General features: G+C 49.1%; 1 long non-coding RNA gene across 1 annotated transcript; it reads right to left on the bottom strand.

Annotated features, from left to right (window-relative positions):
* Positions 1–454: 454 nt before the first annotated feature.
* Positions 455–11,021, bottom strand: LOC135830438 (uncharacterized). Its single transcript, XR_010556035.1, has 6 exons — positions 10,646–11,021; positions 7,806–7,854; positions 2,067–2,115; positions 1,699–1,747; positions 1,325–1,373; positions 455–1,008 (listed from the first exon to the last, which is right to left on the bottom strand). It is a non-coding gene; the product is annotated as an uncharacterized LOC135830438 (long non-coding RNA).
* Between the last annotated feature and the right edge of the window lie 1,397 nt (positions 11,022–12,418).

Genomic DNA, 12,418 nt, shown 5'->3' with positions numbered 1-12,418 from the left:
CGGCAACGGCTTTATTTATTGATATTATTTTAATACTATCTCTTTCTTGATTTTTGTTCTTCTTTTTTTCCTTGCATAATTGTATGCATAGAGCCTGGTAAGAAAAAATATGCACAAGACACTGCTGCTACTGTAGTCGCACAGCAAAACACACAGAAAGCGACAAAATGTTACAATGAATGTAACAACACCCGTCCATGCTAAAGGACCTATATCCCTGCCCAAGGACGGCATCTCTAAATCCCCACACACTCACCACACGGTCATCATCCAGCTTCAGTTCAATCACTGTATTCTTCCCCTGCAGACTCAACCCCCCTCCCCCTGTCACTATACTAGCCATACAATCTGAAGCTGTATGTAACCACGGCATACAATGGCCCACGACGTACACCTCCCCTACGTTTTTTAACTAAAAAAGAAAAGCAGTCGTAACTGCCACAGCCACATGGCCAATATTGGCAATAAGAAAACCAATAAGATATCGATAAACACACACCCAGAAGTCAGGGATGGGAGGGTGGGATACTAACTGCACCAACAATAAGCCACTGCGAAGTGACAGGAATGTGGTCCAGCACAACATTTTTGCTGAAGCAAAACGTTGCGGGGAAATCCCAAAATCGATGCGATTTTGCATGAGCCCCAATGTTCAAGTTACCCACAAAGACACAAGCGTTCCAACTCTCTTTGGCCGTTGAAAAGCGTACCTTCTCTGCATGTGGCACGTGCTCGGCAACAAGATTCAAGATTTCAAACTGCATCATTTTTTTTGTCTTTTGAGATGGATTGCAGTGTAAATCTAGAAAGACGTTGAAAATCAATATCATTACTGAGATATTCCTAAGACTGAGGGTATGACAAATAATTAGTTTGATAAAACGAGTGATTTGGACAATCCCTGAACTCCGGCATCATGGTGCTGTGACTGCTGTCCACGTAGATATACTAGAATGTGCCATGACCAAAGTGTGCCGCTCCAACATGGACAGTGACCATCGTGATTTCCTGCAATAGGCACACAAACGGTAGTGCACAACAGAATTGACACACATTGTCATAAACGACCTGCCCAGGGCTGCTGAACGCGGCGATAACGTATCTCAAAGTTTGGGGCTTTTTGCCCGTACATCCTGTCTTGGAACTCAAGCCAGTTACAGCACGGTCAAATTTCGTGGGGCACTGCCTACGAGTGCAAGCGGCCTACTAGCAAACCAAAAATTTAAGCAATTCCAGCGCCCACATTGCACCTGTGCCCATTTACCTACAGGTACATTGAAAAGAACACAAGCGCACAAATGGTCAAAAATTCACCACTTCTCACCTTTCCGACTATTCACAGCTGCAACATGGACAGTGACCACCGTGAATTCCTGCAATATTCACACAAAGGGTAGTGCACAACAGAAATGACACACATTGTCATATACGACCTGCCCAAGGCTGCTGAAAGCTGAAAATTACCTATCTCCAAGTTTGGGGCTTTTTCAGCCCGTGCATCCGGACTTGGAACTCAAGGCAGTTACAGCAGGGTCAAATTTCCTGGGGCACTGCCTACGAGTGCAAGCGGCCTACTAGCAAACAATAAATATAAGCTAATCTAGCACCCACGTTGAAGCTGGGCCCATTTACCCACAGGTACATCATCAGGAAAAAGAACACAAGCGCAGAAATGGTCCAAAATTCACCATTTCTCACCTTTCCCACTATCCACACCTGCAACTTGGACGGTGACTATCGTGAATTCCTAAAACAGACACACAAAGGGTAGTGCACAACAGAAAGGACACACATTGTCATAAACGACCTGCCCAGGGCTGCTGGACCCTAAAAATTACCTATCTCCCAGTTTGGGGCTTTTTGCCCGTGCATCCGCACTTGGAAGTCAAGCCAGTTACAGCAGGGTCAAATTTCCTTGGGCACTGCCTACGAGTGCAAGCGGCCTACTAGCAAACGAAAAATCTAAGCAATTCCAGCACCCACATTGCAGCTGGGCCCATTTACACACACACTTACATTGAAACGAACAGGTGCGCACAAATGGTCAAAATTTACCTATTTCTCACCTTTCCGACTATTCACAGCTGCAACATGTACATTGACCACCGTGAATTCCTGCAATAGTCACACAACGGGAAGTGCACAACAGAAATGCCAGACATTGTCATAAACGACCTGCCCAGGGCTGCTGAAACCTTAAATTAGCCCGTGCTTCACACAGCCGGACATGTACATGCGCGTGCATGCGGACCCACACGCATGAACGAGCACACACAGAATAGTCTGGTTGAGTTAAATAGGATAGGTGGAGTTCTGGATTCGAACAACTGGTGCAATGTCACGTGACTCGGCAAATGAGTCGCAACGCGAAAAGACTCTGCTGAGTCGCAAACAGGCAATGACTCTGCAACTGAGTCGCAAGCAAGCAAACAGGGCAAACCAGTTGTGAGCGAACATCCGCACTCCCCGATGTTTTATTTTACTTGTATGTTTTTTAGAATTGAATATGGCAAGTTACAGCGAATGCAAGTGCAGACCACATAGGCTGCAGAGAATATAGCAACATGTTAACGTAGAGCAACAGCTATAGGGTGGGTGTTGGTGGGGGAGAAAAAGCTAGGAGCAAAACTGTGAAAGCCAGGCAACAGCAGCGAACTCTACTTTCACAAAGGCAAAACTCAAAGCAAGGCACGTGGGAAAAGTTTGGAGCAGAAGAAATACGAGGTGTGAGCTGCAACCTCTCTTGGCGCGGTTTCGGAGCTGCGCTGTAGATTAGCGCCGTGAATCTGTGTGATTGAATAGTGTAATCAAGCTGCCACCTGGCAGGTGTTCATGCGGCGCTAACACGCTCTAGCCACTGGCTAGTGCGCCATTAGCCCGTGCTTCACACAGCCGGACATGTACATGCGCGTGCATGCGGACCCACACGCATGAACGAGCACACACAGAATAGTCTGGTTGAGTTAAATTGGATAGGTGGAGTGTTGGATTCGAACAACTGGTGCAATGTCACGTGACTCGGCAAATGAGTCGCAACGCGAAAAGACTCTGCTGAGTCGCGAACAGGCAATGACTCTGCAACTGAGTCGCAAGCAAGCAAACAGGGCAAACCAGTTGTGAACGAACATCCGCGAATCCAGCACACCACGTAAATATTCAGAATTGCTAGGCCAAAATTCAGACCAAATGGCTAACCTTTGCAAGCTGTGACGACACACTGTACTTAAGGGATGCTGGCATACGCATGTACCGCAAACATACATCACTCTTCCAGCGTCCAGCGGCGCGGATCAGAGAGTCGGGCACACCGGCCATTGCGGCTGTCGTAGCAGCACCAATGCGGAATGAGTGCCCGGAATACAGGTGCAGGTTTGGCGCGCCAGATACTGCCAGCAATGAACGTACAGTGGTGGTAAATGCCGCACGAGTAAGCTTCGGTCCATCTGAGAGCACAAACAGTGGCCCAGTGGATGGATGATGGCGGGTAGTGAGCAGGTATGCTGTCATCGCTGCTACGGGGCAGTACGGTTGCGTGGCTCGGCCAACGAACACTGTGACCCCACTGCCTAGTGGATCTGTTTTGACTTTGGCAGGAACAGCTGCATGTTGCCGTCTGCGAGTTGAGCATCAGTCCTCCGAGTCTCCCCTGTATCCTCGGAACAGCAAAGGAAGCCGTAAAATGCAAGCAGCATATATGCTTGGTACAGCAGACGGTCATGTCGGCTGAGTAGTTCCGTCAACTGGCACGCATCCACTATTTTGCGGAGCACAGGCATGGTAATAGGAAGGCGAGGTGTGATAACAGCTGTGCCATGGCACTGTCCAATGCCCTTTACTACTCGTTTCAGCAGCCAGGCATCTTCCAGCGGATCACCCAAGCCTTGTTCAATTTGGGCGTTGCGCACCGCACTGAGGTACACAGAGATTGTACATGGTCGTGCTGAGCGAGCGAAGAATGCGGCAAAGCAACTTAGCTGATAGTCAGTAGCTGGGAAGGGTTTCCAGAGGCACCACTGGCAGTAACCACTATATCTGCTCTCACCGGTCGAATAGGTGTGCCGTGTGTTCGGGGCAATGGCGCATGCAGCGTAGACGCTTACTTCCCCATGTACTGGGGCCATATCACGTTGTCCGGCAGGTTCTTGGCGCTGGGAGCGAGCTGCCGGAATGCCTGCATAGAGAAGCGTGACAGAGAATCAGCAATCAGGTTCTTGTTCCCTGCAATATAGATGGCTGAAATGGTAAAGTTATGTTTGGCGCAGACAAAGAAAAGTCCGCGGAGTAGTTGCATCACTGATTTACTACTGCCCGACTTTACACAGTCCACGACTGCAGCATTGTCGCAGTGAATAAGGATACGGAGCTTTGCCCAAGCATGGCCCCAAGTGGCGCAAGCGACTAGCAGGGCATACAGCTCCTTCCAAGTGATGTCTCTCTCCACTTCTTCTCGGGTCCAAGCGCCGTTGATCCACCGGCCGTTGTTGTTGTAGGCTCCCCAGCCACGTGAACTGCTTGCGTCTGTGTAGAGTAGTAGATCTGGCGATGGAGTCCAGTTTGGGTGCAAGAAGAACGATTTACCGTTCCAGTGTTGCAGCAGGTGCTGCCACCACCTGATATCTTCCATAGCATCAGAGTCCAGTACTATCTTGTAGTGGGGCTCTTGATACCTGCTGCACACCGACCAAAGCCGTCGAAGAAATGTGCGCCCTGGGACGACCACCTGTGCTGCAAAGGAGAGCTTCCCCAAAAGGGACTCGAGGCTGCGCTGAGAAATAGAGTTACGCTGGAGGGTGGCAGTAAGCAGAGATCTGAGCTCAGTCAGTTTGTCGGATGGGAGCCTGGCTTGCTTGGAAACGCAGTCCAACTCTATTCCAAGAAATGTAAGACACTGAGCAGGGCCTTCTAACTTGTCTGGGGCCAGGGGTACGCCTAAGAGCATGAATGCGCGAAGCAAGTTAGCCAGCTGGCGGTTAGCAACAGAAAGGCTAGGAACGGCGTTCAGAAAGTCATCTAAGTAATGCAAAATATCACTTATGGAGGAATGATGCTTTATGATCCATTCAATAGCATCAGCAACGGTGTTGAAAATGAAGGAACTAGAGCGCAAACCAAAAGGGAGCACTTGTTCGTAATAGTAACGGCCTTGCCAAAAAGTACCAAGCAGTGGGAAATCTTCGATGCGTACTGGGATCTGCCTGAAGGCGCTCTTGACATCCAGTTTTGACATGTAAACTGGAGGGGTAAAGACATAATGATATTGATGGCATCATCAATAGTAACATATTGCAGCGAGAATATATCAGTAGGTATGCCGTCATTGACACTCGTCCCGAGTGGGCTAGACAGGTGGTGGATCATGCGCATTTTGCCGTTTTTCTTTGGCACTGCACCGACGCCCGAGCAATGCATGAACGAGAAAGGGGGTGAAGTGAAGGGGCCAGCAGTTTCCCTTCGACTACAGGAGGCAGCTAACTGGTCTGATATAAACTGAGCGTGTTTAGCAGCGGAAGGGAGATTAGGAGAATTAACGTTAACAGTACGATCACCTGAAAAGCCAATATCGAAGCCATGATGCAAGCCGTGCAGACCATATCGTGAAAACTGTGGGTCTGGGTGGGTAGATACTAAGATAGCAAGGAAGAAAAGCGGGTAACATGCAAAGGTGAGCGGAATGTGGAAGCGTGGAGAGTACTGGCTGAAGGCAAACTATCGGAGTTGCTGACTTTTCTGAGAAGTGGTTCGGGATTTGGTCCCAGCCTTAGGGCACTGTTGGCGGGAATGTGTTGCAGACATGGTGGAAGCGGCAGGACGACTTGTGCTGGCACTGGCCGGAGTTACATTTACGGAAGATGATTCGGCCGCTCTCAGAACGGGTGAGCGTGGACCCGTGCTGATACTGCTGGGGGCTTCTGTTGGGACGAAAAAGACACTGACTGGACGAAGGGTGCACAGTGTGGAATACTGGACATGCTGGTCTGCTGGTCTGGCCTTACCCGTGACGGATAGCTGCCACAGATTGTTGTTGATAATGTCAAGGCGCTTGCCTGGCTGCAGCGAGGCTGACAGCCGAAGTTGCTGGTCATAGCTGAGCCAAACAGCTGGCAGATACTGGCGGCTGGCTTTGAGGATGATGGACTGGTACGCCAACAATTCGTGGAGACGGTGTGGTGCGTGAGTACAGACAACCCCAGTGTACAAGGTCCAGGCCTCTAGCCATGTTGCGATGTCATGTATCCGCCGCTTGACTTGGCGACCGTCGCTGGTTTCAACCAGTTCCAGCGACTGCTTACTTCCCCCAGACTGATTGGGGGTACGAAGCTCGAACGAGCGGGATTCACGTTGGGAGAAAGAATTGCTTAGCCCCTCTGGCAACAGTAAGTTCAGCTCAATGAACTCACCTTTCACGATGCGATCTTGCAGTGACTTAGGCGCGAGGAGGTGAGCTGCTGCCGAGGTTTCGGTACTGCTAGCCACCAGCGCAGGTGCAATGGAGCTCAATCCGGGGATAGAAGGAGCAGGATTGGACAGGGTCACAGCTGCCTGGGTTTGAGAGGCCGCCTCTGGTGCTACCAACAACGCTGTACCGATTGCAGCTGATACTTCTTCGCGCACCAGACGCCGCAGTTCCTGCTGAAAGTTGTCACGATCCGAATTATCCGGGTCCTCCGTAACAGCAAAAGAAGCCGCATAAGCGGCAGTAGCAGGAACGAAGTCCTCATGTTCGTCTACGGCTCACTCGAGTCGGTTTATCAGGACCGATTTGGTGCCAGATGGGTCTAGGCCACGCTTTTTGAGCTGTTCACGCAGCTCGGCGACACACAATCTCTGCAACGACTGATTTAAACTCATCGTATGCGCTGTTCAAGGAGAAACAGCTACGAGGCAGCTACGAGGCTACGGACAAAACTGCAAAAGCTAGGCAGCGAGGAAAAGCTAGGAGCTGAAGAAAAAGCTAGGAGCAAAACTGTGAAAGCCAGGCAACAGCAGCGAACTCTACTTTCACAAAGGCAACACTCAAAGCAAGGCACATGGGAAAAGTTTGGATCAGAAGAAATGTGAGGTGTGAGCTGCAACCTCTCTTGGCGCGGTTTCGGAGCTGCGCTGTAGATTAGTGCCGTGAATCTGCGTGATTGAATAGTGTAATCAAGCTGCCACCTGGCAGGTGTTCATGCGGCGCTAACACGCTCTAGCCACTGGCTAGTGCGCCAATAACCGATCTCCAAGTACGGGGCTTTTTGCCAGTGCATCCGGACTTGGAACTCAAACCTGTTACCGCAGGGTCTAGTTTCCTGGGGCACTATCTGCGAGTGCAAGCGGACTACTAACAAACCAAAAATCTAAGCAATTCCAGCACCCACACTGCAGCTGGGCCCATTTACACGCACTTACATTGAAACGAACAGGTGCGCACAAATGGTCAAAATTTCCCTATTTCTCACCTTTCCGACTATTCACATATGCAACATGGACAGTGACTATCGTGAGTTCTTACAAAAGACACACAAAGGGTAGTGCATAGCAAGAATGACACACACTGTCATAAACGACTTGCCCAGGGCTGCTTAACCCTAAAAATTACCAATATCCCAGTTTGGGGCTTTTTGCCCGTGCATCCGGAATTGGAACTCAAGCCAGTTACAGCAGGGTCAAATTTCCTGGGACACTGCCTACGACTGCAAGCGGCCGACCAGCAAACGAAAAATTTAAGCAAATCCAGCACCCACATTGATGCTGGGCCCATTTACCCACAGGTACATTGAAAAGAACACAAGCGCAGAAATGGTCCAAAATTCACTATTCCTCACCTTTCCGACTATTCACACCTGCAACTTGGACAGTGACCATCGCTATTTCCTACAACAGACACACAAAGGGTAGTGCACAACATTGAAAAAAAACGAGTGCGCAGGAATGGTCAACAATTCACCATTTCTCACCTTTCCGACTATTTACAGCTGCAACATGGACAGTGACCACCGTGCTTTCTTGTAATAAAAAAATGGAATTTTGACAAAATCTGGGTCCTGGCATCGGGGATCACCAGCGCAAACAGTTCATATCGCTTTTTTTGGTCAAAATTGTATGGGACCGGTGTTGGGGCACATTGCAAGAGACGGGCACTGGGCGCTGACTGGCTTTGCTGGCGATTGCTCGCGATGATGTGCCGTATGATTTGGCACGCATTGGACTGGCTCACATAATCGCAATGCGCCCACCACCGGTGCCTCCTGGCGCGTGCCGTCAATATGTGAACCAAGTGTAAGGGTGCCGGACCCGGTCTTCCCATCGGATTTCAGTGTCCACTGCAGTAGCAAACTTCGGTCTGTATCTTACTGAGTGACACAATTTTTCCCTTTAGTAGGATGCAACTATTAGAAAGAATTTAAAAAATATTTACTTGGATACTGAGCCAGTCATAAAAATGTAAAGGAGAAAAGAGAACACATGAGAACGAGTTATGCAGCAACTACCCACGACTGTAACAAGATGATAAACAGTCCAAAAGTCTCAAGTCGCTGAATGTCTTAGTAGTTTGTCAGTTTCTTGCCCTATTACAGTCAAATCTGTCGTAAACGACCGCCCCTTGGTGCAAGAAAAAGCGGTCTCTTACGGCAGATGGTCTCTTACGGCAGATGTATGGTAAATCCGGCATACCGGGCATGCATATATGCTTCCATGTACTCAAATCGACGAGAATGATGTGATTTTTAATATGATTTTATTGGATATTCAATAGAATATAGGGGTGAACAAACCCAAGAATAGTGCACATACCAGGGCTAATCTTTTACATGTTCAGCCAGCTGTCAAGGTTTCCCTGTTCAAGTTCGGACTAGCGAAGCATCTCCTCCTTGTAAAATTTTGTCAGTTGCCTGTGTGACCAGATCCAGTATGCTGTCAAGGCCTCTCTGCAAGGCATACTTCTTGAGTCCATCAATGTGCTGAACTGCCTGCTTACCAGAGATGGCGTTAGCGACCAATCCATCCTCTGTGTCGCTTTTGTCATCAACATCATCGTCATCATTTTGCTGCGCTTCACCTCTTGCAGCAGCCAAGATCTCTTCCTCCCAATTGGGACTGAGGGTCTCTCCTGTACTGACGTCATCATCAAATGCTACAAATTCTTCAAATGACACGTTGCTTAGGACTGTGTCAGCACCAGGACAGTCGGAATCTTCAACTTCACACACCTCATTGGGAGCAACATCCTTGAACTCACAACTTGCAAAACACTTGCTGATTGTTGTCTGTGCTACATCCTTACATCCCGAAACAGTCCACAGTATGGCGTCCAACACTGTCAGTTTCTTTGCCACTTCTGACACAGATTCTGTTCCCTCCATGTGACCAAGCAGGTGCTGTAACATCCTCTTCCTGTACTTGAGCTTCAATGCGACGAGCCAACCGTTCGACGCAGCAAAATCATTATGGCCCATCACTTTCGCCAGTTGCAGGGCTTTCTCTTGAAGGAGAGGACCAGTCAGTGGCAAACAACGCGCCCGGGCTTTGGTAAACCAATCCCACATTGCAGAGTTTACATCGCCGTACTTCGCCTTTCCTGACAATCGACGAAGTTAGCTGGATGTCCCTGCCTTGAAGACGTCCATGATCTTCTCCTTGTCCTTGATGATTGGCTGGATCTGAGCTTTCCCGACACCTATGCGGTTTGCGATCGACCGTGCAGATTCACCTTTCTCGGATTTCCGAATCACATCCACTCTCTCGCTGAGGGAGAGACAGCGACGCTTCTTGCTGGAGGATGTAGCCATGGTCCATATCATGCGAAAGCCAACTACACTCCAACGAGGCTGCCGTGAACGTCGCTGTTCTGTTTTGTAGCTGCCGTGAACGTCGCTGTTCTTGTTTTGTAGCCTACAGGAAGGGCGTTTCATTATAACTGCGTGCGTACATATACATGTGTACGGAGTCTACGGTGAGTGTGACGTGCATACATATATATGTACGGAGTCTACGGTGAGTGTGACGTGCATACATATACATGTGTACGGAGTCTACGGTGAGTGTGACGTGCATACATATACATGTGTACGGAGTCTACGGTGAGTGTGGAGTGCATACATATACATGTGTACGGAGTCTACGGTGAGTGTGACGTGCATACCTACAACGACCATGCCCGTATACGCGTATGCGACGCGGCAGTAGATCGACACTGCCTGGACTTGAGAGCTACAGCGCAGCCTCAGTACAGGCCAGGGCCAGTCGATCGCACTTGCAAGACAGCGCATTTTGACACCTTGTAGTTGACAGCGCACTGGCAAGTACAGTTTCGCACCTGACTGAACCTGGGTCGCGGTCGCTTACAGCAGATTTGAATGCAGCCACCGTGCATGAAATCACGGTCGCTGGTCTCGCACATGGTCGCTCTGGACAGATCAGTTTGTATGTGAAACTGTCGGTGCACGGAAAATCGGTCGCTAACGGTAGATGGTCGCCTACAGCAGAGGTCGCTAACGGCAGTTTTGACTGTATCGCACTTTCTGACTGTTTATCATCTTGTTACAGTCAAGGATAGTTGCTGCATAACTCGTTCTCATGTGTTTTCTTTTTTTTTACCTAAAAATATCATTGCTATTAGCAGCATGCTTGTTGCCGTACTTGTACGGCCATTTTTCCACCTCACCTTTATCCCAAGTCCAAGTTGATAAATCAGTAGAGGGGGGAGAAACCTCTCCCCTTCAACAGATGTGGCATTTGAAGGAAGAAATTGTGAACTTCTGCATCCCTTCATAAGCAAGTAAATTGCGGACTTTGCGCGCCGCGCACCACTGGTTCTGACGATACTCTACAAAATTTTAAATAGTTCTCACTCAGAGGAAAACAGTAAGACTGTGTAGATTCTACTAGCGTCGCTTAGGAAACGCTCGCTATGCGCCCAGGATGCCACGCTAGTCTGGCTGAGGACCGGCAATACTAGGGCAATGCTCGCCACCATCACGCAACATTCTACTCAACATGAACTGTCAAAGTCTGCGCGAGATGTTCTGCAAGTCGGTACCGCCGATCCTCTACAACGATTACGTGCTGGTACATGTACAAACATTTCCTTGCTGCTCGAGTACCGGTCCTCAGTCTCAGACTCAGTAGATCTACACTACACTGTCCATGGTACACTCACTACTACACTAGTCTAGTGTGAACAGTGTCACCATGGTCACCAGGTCACCATGGTCACCAGGTCAGTGTGTCCTGTGTACATGGTGTACATGCATGTGGTGTGTTGGCCGTTATCATGGTTTACAATAGATCATGTACCTGATGTAGATCGAGTAGACCATGGTAGACGGGTATACTCTACACGGCAATCATTGTAGACCAGGGAGTCGTATACGGTATAGACGCACGCAGCTATATACGACTCCCTGATTCTAAGCTACAGTAATCATGGTAATGAACACCGGTATGTAGATCTACATCATAGACTATAGACTATAGACTATAGACTAGTATAGACTATAGACTATAGACTATAGACTATAGACTAGTATAGACTATAGACTATAGTACATACAGTCAGGAGAATCAGGCCACCACACTGACTGTGTCGCTTCATCGTACTTCGTAGCATCGCTTGCTCGATCGTGGAACCAGGTGCTGAGCTGCGGTTGGTGACCGGGGACGAAGCAGAGCATCGATGTATTTTTAGTTTTACTCTGATTTAGCATCCGCTGAAGTGGCCGTTGGCCTTTGGAGTTTGGTACAGTCATGTAGATTTGTAGAAGTAGACCGGTCACACATTCACACAGATCGGATGCTCTGACTGTAACATTGGACGTTGAGTTTTGACTTCCGTTCGGCGACGTGAAGGCCGGATCCCAAATGGACTCGCTCTCGCCCTGCGCAGCTGCAGGATACTGCAGCTATATTACTAGCTTGTCCGCATGCAGTAGATCTACTCTAATCTCTATCGACTAGAGTCTCTACACTACAGCTGTCACTCCTGGGTTTCGTGCGGGCGCACTTAGTCTGTACTGTGTCTGTGGCACTGCAATCACTCACGCTGGCATGAACTCTGGTCTCGTAGATCTACACAACGGTACAGGCACTGCCCAAGCGCACGCACAGGTTGAAACCAGGGAGTTTGTATGACTCCCTGGTCGAAACTATGTGACTGCGCTGCTACTGAGTGCGTTGCCTGCGAGTAGGGTTGTCTCCTCCTCGTCCTGCGAGCACAACCACACTGTGCTTGTCGAGATTTCACTTGTCTGTGTCCAGTGGAATCTGTCTAACACAACACACTCAATGCTGTCTTTCCCCACGGAAGACCAAGCAATAAAGAAAATATGGTGTCCCAAACGACGATTCCATACGACGTCCTACACCTGTTCCACAGCACCGCTCTATGTCACTTTGTCAGTATCTACATGTACATGCATATGCGCCGGCATCTGGCGAA

Source organism: Sycon ciliatum, unplaced genomic scaffold (genome assembly GCF_964019385.1).
Source record: "Sycon ciliatum unplaced genomic scaffold, ocSycCili1.1 SCAFFOLD_2447, whole genome shotgun sequence".
Classification (NCBI taxonomy): domain Eukaryota; kingdom Metazoa; phylum Porifera; class Calcarea; order Leucosolenida; family Sycettidae; genus Sycon; species Sycon ciliatum.
Note: the sequence above shows the minus strand (reverse complement) of the source record. Positions and strands in the feature narration are given on the sequence as shown.